Raw genomic sequence first — 15,275 nt, 5'->3', positions numbered from 1 at the left:
AAAAAACTGCTAGAAGTGATATATTCAGTAAATTTACAAGATACAGAATCAATGTACAGAAATCTGTTGTATATCTATACAACAATAATGAATCAGCAGAAAGAGAAATTAGGAATTCCTTTTACATTGCACCAAAATATTAAGTTACCTAGAATTAAACATAACTAAATGGGTGTAAGAACTGTACTTTGAAAATTATAAAGAAATTGAAGATGACACAAAGAAATGGAAAGACATTCTATGCTCATGGATTGGAAAAATGAATATTGTTAAAATGTATAAACTACCCAAAACAATCTATACATTTAATGCAATCCCCATCAAAATACCACCAGCATTTTTCACAGAGTTAGAAGAAACAATTCTAAAATTTGTATGTAATCACTAAAGACCCCAAGTAATCAAACTAATCCTGAAAAACAAAAGCAAAGCTGTAGACATCACAATTCTGACATCAAATTATTGTACAAAGCTGTAGGTCAAAAACAGTATGGTACTGGCACAAAAATTGACACATAAATTAATGGAACATAATAGAAAACCTAGTAATGAACCCACACCTATATGTTCAATTAATCTTCAACAAAGCAGAAAAGAATATCCAAAGGAAAAAAGACAGTCACTTGAACAAATAGTGTTGGAAAAACTGGAGAACTGCATGCAGAAGAATGGAACTGAATCAGTTTCCTACACAATACCATATATATATAATTTAACCATTTATATATATATAAGATTTATATATATATAAATACACACTTACACATATAATATTTATATAGTAATTGTATTATATGTTCTATAATTATATATTATTTAACATTTATATATTAAATATAATATATAATGGGATATTTCTCAGCCATCAAAAAGAATGAAATCTTGCCATTTGCAATGACATAGATTGAGCTGAAGAGTCTTATAATAGGCAAAATAAGTCAGTCAGAGTAAGATAAATACCACATAATTTCACTCATATGTGGATTTTAGAAATAAAACAAGTGAAGTGATTAAAAAAAAAAAAAAGAAAAGTAAACCAAGAAACAGATTCTTAGGTATATAAAACAAATTTAGAGTTGGGTGGTGGGATTGATTAAATAGGCAATGGGGATTAAGGAGTGTACTTGTGATGAGCACCAGGTGTTGTACTAATGTTTTTAATCACAATACTCTACACCTGTAACTAATATTAGCACCACGCTCTAACCAACTGAGCTGACCTGCCACTCACCTGAAACTAATATTATACTGTATGTTAGCTAATTGGAATTTAAATAAAAAGTTACAAAATTTTATTTAAATTTATTTAAATAAAATAAAATTTATAATAAGGAAAATTTATAAATTTATAAATTTTTAAATAAAATTTAAAATTTAAAATTTATTTAAAAATTTATGAATTTTTAAATAAAATTTATTTAAATTTACTTAAATTTAAATTTAAATTTAATTAAAATTTAATTTAATTTAAATTTAAATAAAAAGTTACAAAATATCCTATTTTTAATAAAAGTGAGGAAAAACAGCTCATATATGTGTGTAAGAAATTCCTCAATTCCATTAGACAGTATCATATTTCATTTAGGAGTCAAAATACATTGTAATATTGAGTCAAAATTTTATTAGATTACCAGTTTTTTTTCTCTGTAACTATAAATAATGAAGAATTTATTATACCATCTTTTTGAAATTATGGCTGCTATTCCTTCTCCCATCTTTAAACTGATGCACAGATTTTGCAAACATTTGAAAATGTAATTCCATATTGTGAAATGTGTTAAAGGCTATAATCTACTTCCTTGCATTATTGTGCAAAGCTCTTGTATAAACACCTTATTTTGAATTTAATGACCCAATGCAGAAAAGGAGGCAATCCTTAGTTTTTCTCAAATTATGAAAATAATAATAAATCATACTGCAAATCTTTATCAGCTTGTTCAGTGAAAAAAAATGAGTTAAAGATATTTTTTATGTATTCAGACATCAGTGAGAAAAAAATTCAGTTTGTATTCCATATTGGGTTATTCTGTATGACAGAAAATTTGCTTAGATAAATATGTACTCTCACTACGCCATCCATAAAATCACAAAGCCAGGGAAACAAATGGTTGTCTATAAAAGTTTGTCGTGGAAATATAATGCCATTATGGGATTTATGCTGTTGATATAATCACTCTCAAATAGAAAAACTAGTTTTGGGAAGAGACTTCACTTCATTTACAAGTTTAAAATGCAATGATTTAATAAAGTGATGTTTAGGTGGGCACAAAAACTTTCTGCTCTTTCATGAGCTGTTGAAAATATATTTAATGTAACAAATGTTAAGTTGTTATATAGTTTAAAGGGCTTGCCAAGACTTACTTCAACTCCTTCATTTTGCGGTTAAAAAAAACCTAGGATCAAAGGGAATAAGTGACCTTATGGAGGCACAAAGCTAATTGTGTCCAGAGCTGGTACTTGAACCTAGTATTCCTGACTTATAGTCTAATGCTTTTTTATTACACTTTATAAATTTTGAACAATAAGAATTTTAATTGATTTAGAGATTTAATGATTTTTGCATAAATTGTTAGCTTGATAATTTGGAAAATATATATTAATTTATAATTTTAACAGTTTCCTGAATTACTGTAGAGTACCTTCACATGCATATGACCACATTTTATCCTATAATATGCAAAAATAATAGTCATGTTGACATTAGTTTGCACTTGTTTGTTTTGATAGAAGACAGTCAATCAACATAACACTTGCTAAAATTTTAATTCCAGTGTAGTTAACATATAGTGTCATATCAATTTGAGATGTACAATATAGTGATTCAGCAATTCCATATATTACTTAGTGTTCATTAAGGTAAATGTACTCTTTTTTTTTTTTGGTTCTTTTAAAAAAAATTTTTTCAGTGTTCCAGAATTCATTAATTGTGCACCACAGCCAGTGCTCCATGCAATATGTGCCCTCCGTAGGCTCACGAACACCCCCACTCCCCTCCAAAACCCTCAGTTTGTTTCTCAGAGTCCATAGTCTCTCATGGTTCATCTCCCCCACCAATTTCCCCCAACTCCCTTCTCCTCTCCATCTCCCCATGACCTCCGTCTTATTCCTTATGCTCCACACATAAGCAAAACCATATGATAATTGTCTCTCTCTGCTTGACTTATTTCACTCAGCATAATCTCTTCCAGTCCTGTCCATGTTGATACAAAAGTTGGGTATTCATCCTTTCTGATGGAGGCATAATACTCCATTGTATATATGGACCATATCTTCTTCATCCATTCATCTGTTGAAGTGCATCTTGGTTCTTTCCACAGTTTGGTGACTGTGGCCATTGCTGCTATGAACATTGGGGTACAGATGGCCCATCTTTTCACTACTTCAGTATCTTGAGGTAAATATCCAGTAGTGCAATTGCAGGGTCAGAGGGTAGCTCTATTTTTAATTTCTTAAAAAATCTCCACACAGTTTTCCAAAATGGCTGCACCAACTTGCATTCCCACCAACAGTGTAACAGGGTTCCCCTTTCTCCACATCCTCTCCAACACTTGTTTACTGTCTTGTTGATTTTGGCCATTCTATCTGGTGTAAGGTGGTATCTCAATGTGGTTTTGATTTGAATCTCCCTGATGGCTAAAGATGATACACATTTTTTTGATGTGTCTGTTAGTCATTTGTATGTCTTCATTGAAGAAGTGTCTGTTCATGTCTTCTGCCCATTTTTTGACATGATTATGTGTTTTGTGTGTGTTGAGTTTGAGGAGTTCTTTATAGATCTTGGATATCAGCCCTCTGTCTTTAGTGTCATTTGTGAATATCTTCTCCCATTCCATGGGTTGCCTCTTTGTTTTGTTGACTGTTTTGACTGTTTGCTTTGATGTGCAGAAGCTTTTGATTTTGATGAATTCCCAAAAGTTCATTTTCACTTTTGTTTCTTTTGCCTTTGGAGACACATCTTGAAAGAAGTTGCTGTGGCCGATGTCAAAGAGGTTATTGCCTATCTTTTCCTCTAGGAATCTGATGGATTCCTGCCTCATCGTGAGGTCTTTTATCCATTTCAAATTTATCTTTGTGTATGGTGTAAGAGAATGGTTGAGTTTCATCCTTCTACACATAGCTGTTCAATTTTCCCAGTACCATTTATTGAAGACACTTTTTTCCCCCAGCATGTATTTTTCCTGCTTTGTCACAGATTATTTGACCATAAACTTGGGGGTCCATATCTGAAAAATGTACTCTTAATTCCTTTCATCTATTTTGCCCATCCCCTACCTGCCTCCCCTCTGGTAGCCATCTGTTTGTTTTCAATATTTAAGAATCTGTTTTCTGGTTTGTCTCTTTATCCCCCTTTTGTTCATTTGTTTGTTTCTTAAATTCCATGTATGAGGGAAAATATGTTATGTCATTCTCTGACTGACTTATTTCACTTAGCATAATACTCTCTACTTCCATCCATGTCATTGCAAATGGCAACATTTCATTCTTTCTTATGACTCAGTAATATTACATTGTATATACCACATCTTTTTTTATCCATCCATCAATTGATGGGCACTTGGGCTTCTTCCATAGTCTGGCTATTCTAAATATTCCACAATAAACATAGCGGTGCATATAATCTTTCAAATTAGTGTTTTTATATTATTTGGGTAAACACTTGGTAGTGTGATTCCTGGATGACAGAGTAGTTCTATGTTTTATTTTTTTAAAGAAATTTGTTGAGGAACCCCCATAGTGTCTTCCACAGTGGTTGCATCCATTTACATTTCCAAACAGTGCATTTCCAAACAGTTCCTTTTTCCTTACCTCCACATCAACACTTCTTTTTCCTTGAGTTTTCAAGTTTAGCCATTCAGAGAGGTGTGAGGTGGTGACTTATTGTGGTTTTGATTTGTATTTTCCTGATGATGAGCAGTGTGAGCATCTTTTCATGGATCTGTTGGCCATCTGTATCTTCTTTGCTTAAATACCTTTTCATGTCTTTTGCCCATTTTTAATTGGATTGTTTCAAGTTACTTTACCAAGCTTTAGTAATCAAAACAGTGTAGTACTAAAAAAAACTCATACTGTCACAAAAATAGACATGTAGATCAATGTAACAAAATAGAAAGCCCAGAAATAAACCCACAAAGTTATGGCCAATTAATCTTCAACAAAGCAGGGAAGAATATGCAATGGGAAAAAGACAGTGTCTACAAGAAATGGTATTGGAAAGACTGGACATCTGCATGCAAAAGAATGACACTGGACTACTTTCTTACACCACACACACAAATAAATTAAAAATGGAGTAGGGTGGCTGGGTAGCTCAGTTGGTTAAACATTTGCCTTTGGCTCAAGTCATGGTTCCAGGGTCCTAGAGTTGAGTCATCTGGCTCCCTGCTCACCAGGCAGTCTGCTTCTCCTTCTTTCTCTGCCCCTCCCCCCTCTTGCTCTTTCCCTCTCAAGTAAATCAATAAAATCTTTAAAAATGGATTAAAGTCCTAAATATGGGACATGAAGCCATTAAAATCCTAGAATAGGGTATAGACAGTATTCCTGTGACATTTATCATAACAACATCTTTATATATAAACAATGAATCTTGGAAAATACATAAGAAACTAATGATGCACTGTATGGTGACTAACAACACAATAAAAAAGAAAGAAAGAAAAAATATCTTTCTAGATATGTCTCCTGAGCAAGGGAAATAAAAGCAGAAGTAAAGTATCAGAGCTTCATCAATAAAAAGTTTCTGCACAGCACAGAAAACAACCAACAAAACAAAAAGGCATTCTACTAAATGGGAGAAGATATTTGCAAATGACATGTCTGATAAAGAGTACCCAAAATATATAAAGAACATAAAAGCTCAAAATTAAAAAAACATTTTTTTAAAAGAGCAATTTTTAGATGTTATTGTCTTCCTAAATTGTTAAACTTTAAGATTGAAATTAAACTTCACCTTCTGGTAAGCTATGCTTAAATTATTTTAGATCTCTTTTTTTTAAACCCTCTTTTAAAATTTTCAACACAAATATCATTATAGTGCCAGTCAGCACTTTTTTTGGCTTTAATTTAACTAAAAATGAGCTCATTAATTTGATTCAATTTATTGTAATTCTAAACTCTAATGATTTAAATAAATCATAATAGTAATCTCATTTATAGGAGATGTAACCTGATTTACAGATACAAATGATACTTCACATATTAGTGTTTCACTTTTCATACAAAATTTAGCTTATATAATTATTTTACCTTTTTCCTTCAATATGGTTTAAGATGTGGTCCATATATACAATGGAATATTTCTCAGCCATCAGGAAGGATGAATACCCACCATTTGCATCAAGATGGATGGAACTAGAGAGGATTATGCTAAGAAAAATAAGTCAAGCAGAGAAAGACAATTATCATATGGTTTCACTTACAGGTGGAACATAAGGAAAAGCATGGAGGACATTAGGAAAAGGGAGAATGAAAAAGGAAAAATCAGAGGGGCAGATGAACCATGAGAGACTATGGACTATGGGAAACAAACTGAGGTTTTGGGGGAGGATGGGGAATGGGTTATCCCAGTGATGGGTATTAAGAAGGGCACATATTGCGTAAAGCACTGGATGTTATACAAAGTAAATCAAAGAACACTACCTCAAAAACTAATGATGTATTGTAGGGTGACATAACACAATAAAGTTATAAAAAATATATGGTTTTGGGACAAAATCTGTGCTAACTCAAATTAAAATCAGAGAACTTGTATGATGTTAATGATGAAGATAAGCAAAAAAAATGCTGAGATAAATGTGTTTGTATTTACTTGTGTTTTACAACTAATTTAATTAAAAATGTTTAATTTTTGTCTCAGGTTGTATTGATTTAGAATCACTAGTGTTGGGGATTCAATTGAACTTTTGTTCCCTTGGAAAAATTATATTCTGAGGAGCCTGGTTCATTCAGTCAGAAGAGTGTGCATCTTGATCTTGGGGTTTGAGCCCAGTGTTGGGTGTAGTGATTATTTAAATAAAACTTAAAAAAATGCCCTTCCTGTTTGTATTATAATTCAACTTCTTTACAATTCAAAGGTAGCCATAAATTTCACTTTGGGAGCTGTATAATGTTAAATTATTTATGAAGTTAAACAGTGGCACTAGATAATAGACTAAAATATTGACGTTAGTTATACTTGGTTAGTGATATCATAGAATCTTCTAATTTTGTTCATAGTTTTGTGAATTTTTCAAATTTTCAAAAGAGAACACATAAAAGTATTAATATTTTCTTTGTACTATATAGACAGTAAAATACCCATCTTCATAATTCCCATACTTTCCCAAATATTTTTTTAAAATATTTTATTCATTTATTTGACAGAGAGAGAGATAAACTGAGAGAGGTAACACAAGCAGGTGGAGTGGGAGAGGGAGAAGCAGGCTTCCTCTGAGCAGAGAGCCTTATGTGGGGCTCCATTCCAGAACTCTGGAATCATGACTTGAGCTGAAGACAGATGCTTAATGACTGAGCCACCCAGGTGCACCTACTTTCCCAAATATTAAGTACTAAATGTTCACCTACTACTTGAACCTAATTCAATTCCCAATTCCAGAACAATCCTGAGTAAATGAGGGAAAAATTGAAGGAAGTTTATGACAATAACTTACTAGTCATATTTCTAGTTAAGTCTAATGCTGGTGTCACTCTGATTTTGATAACAGCTTCCTTGGTACTCCAATCTTCAATGGCTAAGTACCTGTCATTGTGTACGTCCCTGATATTGACAAGGGGCTGAGCAACTCAGCCCAGGGAAAGACACTTGAAAAGCAGCAGAGCAGACCCTTCTCCCAGAAGATAAACTGGAAGAACAGATGCACAACTGATTTAGAGATCCCACAGGACTTCAAACTTCAGCACTAAGGCAAAATAGTAAACAAAACTTGAGGTTTTTTCCTCATGATTCCTTTACTTTTCAGTCTTAAATTTTCCATTATTATTTTTTCTTTTTTTCCTTTTTCAACTAGTTCCTTATTTTAGCAACTCTTTCTTTTTAAGTAACTTTTTAACTTTTTTTTGCATCTATCTATATATATATAGATATAGATATAGTTATAAATATAGATATATATGCAGATATAGATTTCTGGCCTTTTTTCACTCCATTCTATTTTAATTTTGTGTATATAAAAGTTTTGCCTTCTTGCAATTTTGGAATATAACGTCTTCTAACAAACATGCCAAAATTCACTCAAGAACAAGTGGATCACCCTGTTTTGTCTACCTAGTGAGATTATATTCTCTCCTCCATCTTTTTTTCTCTTTCTTTTGTTGTTTTGTTAATTTTGTTTTTGTTTGATTTGCTTTTTTGGTTTTCTGATCACTTTGGATTTGTTTAGTGCGTATTTTGTTGGGTCATGTTGATATTTTGGTTCTGCTCACTTGCTCACCCATTTTTCTCTGGGCAAAATGACTATAAGTAAGAATTCAGAACAAAAGAAAGAACCAGAATTAGTGTTCTCTGCCATAGTTCTTTTTTTTAAAGATTAATTAATTTATTTATTTGACAGTGAGAGCTCACAAGCAGACAGAGAGGGAGGCAGAGAGACAGAGAGAAAGGGGGAAAAGAAGGCTCCCCACTGAGCAGAGAGCCTGACGTTTGGCTTGATCCCAGGACCCTGGGATGATTACCTGAGCTGAAGGCAGAGGCTTAACCCACCGAGACACCCAGGTGCCCCTCTCTGCCATAGTTCTATGGAAGATATGTATGGTTGATATGTATATAAGTAAGATGTTAGAGACGGAATTCAGGATGACAATAATAAAGTTAATAGCTGGGCTTGAAAAAACCATGAAAGACAGCAGAGAATCTCTTAGTGCAGAAATGAGATCTAATCAGGTCAAACTTAAAATTGCTATAACAGAGATGCAGTTTAAATTGAATGCCCTAACAGCTAGTGTGAATGAGGCAGAAGAGAGAGTAAGAGATCTGGAGGACAGGCTGGTGGAAACGAAGAAAGTTAAGGAAAAGAGAAAAAAACAACAGTCCATGAAGAAAAGCTTCGAGAAATTCTTGATGCCCTGAAATAAACCAATGTCAGAATTACTGGGGTTTCTGGCAGTGAAAAGAGAGTGCCAGAAGGTGTATTTGAGGAAATCATAGCTGAAAACTTCCCTAATCTGGGAAAAAAAAAAGCATTCACGTCCAAGAGAAAGAGAGGACTCTTTCCAAAAATCAATAAAAAATATATCAACACCCCAACATATAATAGTAAATCTCGCATATTTTAGAAAGAGAAAACTCTGAGAGCAGCTCGAGAGAAGTGACTTCTTAACTATAGAGGGAGAAATATCAGACTGACATCAGACTTATCCACAGAAACCTAGAAGGCCATAAAGGGCTGGCATGATATATTCAGGGTACTGAATGGAGAAGAACATCCAGCAAGGCTGCCATTCAGAATGGAGGGAGAGGTAAAAAAAACTTCAAGGACAGACAGAAGCTGAAAGAATATATGATTACCAAGCCAGCCCTGCAAGAAATATTAAGGGGGATACTGAAGGGAAGAGAAAGCCCAAGAGTAATATGTACCAGGAAGAAACAGAGAAAATCTACAGAAACAGGAACTTTAAAGGCAATACAATGGCACTAAATTCATATCTTTCAATAGTTACTCTTAATGTAAGTGGATTGAATGTTCCCATCAAAAGACATGGGGTTTCATACTGGATAAAAAAACAGGACACACCCATATGCTGTCTACAAGAGACTAATTTTATACCTAAAGACACCTGCAGACTGAAATTGAGGGTGTGGAGAAGCATTTACCATGCTAATGGACTTCAGATAAAAGCTGGGATAACAATCCTCATATCAGACAAATTCAATTTTAAACCAAAGACTGTGATAAGAGACAAAGGGGAACACTATATCATACTTAAAGGCTCTATCTAACAAGAAGACCTAACAATTATAAATATTTATGGCTCCAAGTTGGAACTGTCAATTATATAAACCAATTAATAACCAAAGTAAAGAAACACATGGATAATAATACATTACTATTAAGGGACTTCAACACCCCACTCACAAAAATGGACAGATCATCTAAGCAGAAGATCAACAAAAACACAAAGGCATTGAATGACACATTGGATCAGATGGATTTCACAGATATATACAAAACACTCCATCCTAAAACAACAAAATACTCATTTTTCTTAACTGCATAAGGAGCATTCTCCAGAACTGATTACATGCTGGGTCATAAATCAGGTATCAACCAAGACCAAAAGATTGGAATTTTTTCTTGCATATTTTCAAACCACAGTGCTTTGAAACTGGAAAGCAATCATAAAAGGAAATGTGAAAGGAACTCAACCACTTACAGAATAAAGAGCATCCTAATAAGGAATGAGTTGGTCAACCAGGAAATTAAAGAAGAATTAAAAAAAAAAACATGGAAACTAATGAGAACAAAAACATATCTGCTCAGATCCATTGGGATATAGCAAAGATAGTCCTAACAGGGATGTACATTGCAATACAAGCCTCTCTCAAAAAAAAAAAAAAGAAAAAAGAAAAATCTCAAATACATAAGCTGGTCTTCCACCTATACAAGCTGAAGAACGAACAACAAATAAAGTCTAAACCAAGCAGGAGAAGAAAAATACTAAGGACTGGAGCAGAAAATAGGAAATAGAAACCAGAAGAACTATAGAACAGATCAATGAAACTAGGAGCTGGTTCTTTTTTTTTTTTTTCAGTGTAACAGTATTCATTGTTTTTTCACCACACCTAGTGTTCCATGCAGCGTGTTTCCTCCCCAATACCCACCACCTGGTTCCCCCAACCTCCCACCCCCCACCCCTTCAAAACCCTTGGGTTGTTTTTCAGTGTCCGTAGCCTCTTATAGTTCTCCTCCCCTTCCAATTTCCCTCAACTCCCTTCTCCTCTTCATCTCCCCATGTCATCCATGTTTTTTGTTATGCTCCACAAATAAGTTAAACCATATGATAATTGGCTCTCTCTGCTTGACTTATTTCACTCAACATAATCTCTTCCAGTCCCATCCATGTTGCTACAAAAGTTGGGTATTCATCCTTTCTGATGGAGGCATAATACTCCAGAGTGGATATGGACCACATCTTCCTTCTCCATTCGTCCGTTGAAGGGCATCTTGGTTCTTTCCACAGTTTGGCAACCGTGGCCATTGCTGCTATATACATTGGGGTACAGATGGCCCTTCTTTTCATGACATCTGTATCTTTGGGGTAAATACCCAGTAGTGCAATGGCAGGGTCATAGGGAAGCTCTATTTTTAATTTCTTGAAAAATCTCCACACTGTTCTTCAAAGTGGCTGTACCAACTTGCATTCCCACCAGCAGTGGAAGAGGGTTCCCCTTTCTCCACATCCTCTCCAACACACGTTGTTTTCTGTCTTGCTAATTTTGGCCATTCTAACTGGTGTGAGGTGATATCTCAATGTGGTTTTAATTTGAATCTCCCTGATGGCTAGTGATGATGAACATTTTTCATGTGTCTGATAGCCATTTGTATGTCTTCATTGGAGAAGTGTCTGTTCATATCTTCTGCCCATTTTATGATATGGTTATCAGTTTTGTGTGTGTTGGGTTTGAGGAGTTCTTTATAGATCCTGGATATCAACCTTTTGTCTGTACTGTCATTTGCAAATATCTTCTCCCATTCCGTGGGTTGCCTCTTTGTTTTCTTTGCTGTGCAGAAGCTTTTGATCATGATGAAGTCCCAAAAGTTCATTTTCACTTTTGTTTTCTTTGCCTTTGGAGACATGTCTTGAAAGAAGTTGCTGTGGCTGATATCGAAGAGGTTATTGCCTATGTTCTCCTCTAGGATTCTGATGGATTCCTGTCTCACATTCAGTTCTTTTATCTATTTTGAGTTTATCTTTGTGTACAGTGTAAGAGAACGGTTGAGTTTCATTCTTCTACATATAGCTGTCCAATTTTCCCAGCACCATTATTGAAGAGACTGTCTTTTTTCCACTCTATATTTTTTCCTGCTTTGTCAAAGATTATTTGACCATAGTAAGAGCTGGTTCTTTGAAATAATTAATAAGATCAATAAACCTCTAATCAGACTTACCCAAAAGAATAAACGGAGAGAGATCACGACTAACACCAAGGAGAGAAATAATTTTTAGAAATTATTATCAGCAACTATATGCCAGCAAATTAAGCTACCTGGAAGACATGGATGTATTCCTGGAAACTTATAAACCACCAAGGCTGGAACAGGAAGAAATAGGCAATCTGAACAAAGTAATAACCAGTAACAAAATAAAAAACCTCCCAGAAAACCAGAGTGCAGGTCCAGACAGCTTCCTAGAGGAATCCAAATCTTTAAAGAAGAAATAATACCTATTCTACTGAAGCTGTTTCAAGGAAAAAAAAATACAGAAGGAAAACTTCCAAACTCATTCTATGAGGCCCGCATTACCTTGATCCCAGACAAAAACCCCATTAAAATAAATAAATAAATAAAATGTACAGAACAATATCCCTGAAAATGGATGCTAAAATACTCATCAAGATATTAGCAAATAAGATGTAACAGTACATTAAAAGTATTATCCATCACGACTAGGTAGGTTTTATTCCTGGGATGAAAGAATGATTCAGCATTCACAAATCAATTAACATCATGGAGCACACTAATAAAAGACAAGAACCTTATGATCATCTCAACTAATGCAGAAAAAGAATTTGAGAAAGTACAGCATTCTTTCTTAATTAAAACTCTTCACAGTGTAGGGATAGAGGGAACGTGCCTCTATTATAGAAGCCATCTACAGAAAGCTCATAGCATATCATTGTCAATGGGGAAAAACTGAAAGGTTTTCCATAAGGTTAGGAACACGGCAAGGATGTCCACTATCGCCATTGCTATTCAGCACAGTATTAGAAGTCCTAGCCTCAGCAATCAGACAACAGAAAGAAACAAGTCATTCAAATTGGCAGAGAAGTCAAACTCTCACTCTTTGCAGATGACATGGCACTTTATGTAGAAACTCCAAAAGACTCTACCCCAAAACTGCTAGAACTCATTTAGGAATTCAGCAATGTGGCAGGGTTCAATGCACAGAAGTCAGTTGAATTTCTATACACTAACAGTGACACAGAAGAAAGAGAAATTAAGGAATCAATCCCATTTACAACTGCATGAAGAAACACAAGATATCTAGGAATAGAGTTAACCAAAGAGTTAAAGGATCTGCACTCTAAAAGCTACAGAACACTTATGAAAGAAATTGAGGAAGACACAAATAGATGGAAAAGCATTCATCACTCATAGTTTGGAAGAATAAGTATTGTTAATTGTCTATGCTGCCCAGAGCAATTTACACTTTCAATCCAATCCCTATCAAAATACCATTGACAATTTTCACAGAACTGGAACAAACAATCCTAAGAGTTGTATGGAACCAGAAAGACCCTGAACGGTCAGGGGATTGTTGAAAAAGAAAACCAGAGCTAGGGGCATCACGATTCCTGACTTCAAGCAATATTACAAAGCTATAGTCATCAAGACAGTATGATATTGATACAAAACTGACACATAGAGCAACGGAACAGAATGGAGACCCCAGAAATTGACTCTTGAATCTATGGTCAACTAATCTTGAACAAATCAAGAAAGAACATCCAATGGAAAAAAGACAGTCTCTTCAATAAACGGTGCTGGGAAAACTGGACAGCCACATGCAGAAGAATGAAACTGGACCATTTTCTTACACAATACATGATGATAAACTCAAAATGGATGAAAGACCTAAATGTGAGGCAGAATCCATCAAAATCCTAGAGGAGAACATAGTAACTTCTTTGACATTGGCCACAGCAACTTTAAGATACATCTCTAAAGGCAAGGAAAACAAAAGCAAAAATAAATTTTGGGACTTTATCAAGATAAAAAACTCTTCGCAGCAAAGGAAACAGCCAACAAAACTAAGGGGAAATCCACAGAATGGGAGAAGAAACGTGTAAATGACCTTTCAGATAAGGGCTGGTATACAAGATCTTTAAGGAACTTCTAAAACTCAATACCCAAAAATAAGCAATTCAGTCAAGAAATGGGCAGTAGACACGAACAGACAGTTCTTCAAAGAAGACATACAAATGACTAATATACACATGAAAAATGTTCAACACCACTTGCCATCAGGGAAATACAAATCAAAACGACAATAAGACACCACCTTATGGCAGTTGGAATGGCCAAAATCAACAAGACAAGAAGCAAGTGTTGGTGAGGTTGTAAAGAAAGGAGAATCCTCCTGTACTTTTAGTGGGAATGCATGCTTGTACAGCCACTCTGGAAAATAGTATGATGGTTCCTCAAAAAGTTAAAAATAGAGCAACCCCACAATCCAATGATTGCAGTAATAGGTGTTTACCCCAAAGATACAGATGTAGTAAAAAGAAGGGACACATGCCTCCCAATATTCATAGCAGCAATGTCCACAATAGCCAAACTGTGTAAGGAGCCAAGATGTCCTTCAATAGATGAATGGGTAAAGAAGATACCATTCGTATATACAATGGAACATTACTCACCCATCAGAAAGGATGAATACTTACCACTTGCATCGACATGGATGGAACTGGAAGGTATTATGACAAATGAAATAAATCATGCAGAGAAAGACAATTATAATATGGTTTCACTCATATGTGGAACATAAGGAGTAGAGTGGAGATACAATGGGAAAGGGGGGGAAACTGAATAGGAAGAAATCAGAGAGGGAGAAAAACTGTGAGATGGAGAAAAACTGGGAAACAAATCAGAGAGGGAGAAAAACTGTGAGATGGAGAAAAACTGGGAAACAAACAGAGTTCCAGAAGGGAGGGGAGTGGAGGGATGGGGTAGCCAGGTGATGGGGTAACCGGGTATTGGGTATTAACTTGTGGTGATGAGCACTGGGTGTTATATGCAACTAATGAATCTTTGGAGACTATGATGAAAACTTATGATGTACTATATGCTGGCTAATTGAACATAAAAAAAGTCTATGCTACGCAGAGCAATCTACATATTCAATGCAATCCCTATCAAAATAGTATCAACATTTTTCTCAGAGCACTAAAAAATAATCCTAAAATGTTTATGGACCCACACAAAACCCCAAATACCAAAGGAAATTTGAAAAGGAAAACCAAAGCAGTGGCATCACAATTCCCCACTTCAACTCTATTACAAAGCTGTAATCATGAATACAATTATGGTATTGAAACAAAAAGAGGTAGATGAATAGAACAG

Source organism: Neovison vison, chromosome X (genome assembly GCF_020171115.1).
Source record: "Neovison vison isolate M4711 chromosome X, ASM_NN_V1, whole genome shotgun sequence".
Taxonomy (NCBI): domain Eukaryota; kingdom Metazoa; phylum Chordata; class Mammalia; order Carnivora; family Mustelidae; genus Neogale; species Neogale vison.
This window is presented reverse-complemented; position numbering follows the sequence as displayed.